The sequence below is a fragment of the Carassius auratus genome, chromosome 4 (genome assembly GCF_003368295.1).
Source record: "Carassius auratus strain Wakin chromosome 4, ASM336829v1, whole genome shotgun sequence".
Taxonomy (NCBI): domain Eukaryota; kingdom Metazoa; phylum Chordata; class Actinopteri; order Cypriniformes; family Cyprinidae; genus Carassius; species Carassius auratus.
In genome coordinates this window covers 17536989-17537227 of record NC_039246.1, presented here as the reverse complement: position 1 = coordinate 17537227, position 239 = coordinate 17536989, and positions in this window count along the sequence as shown.

The following is a 239-nucleotide window of genomic DNA, read 5'->3' as shown; positions in this document are numbered from 1 at the left end:
TGGAGCTTGACAGTCCCTAGACAAAATTGATTTTCATTGTATGGAACAATAATATGCAAACGATTATTATTTTTTCATTAAAAATAATATTTGACATATCTTCATTAAAGATTAAAGTGTAGACAGAGACATAAGATAGGCCTTGTTAATGTTACATGTTTTTGAGACTTATGCGGCCATTTTATTTCATTAATAATGTATCAAATAATAAAAATAGTAATACAAAAATAAATAAAAAA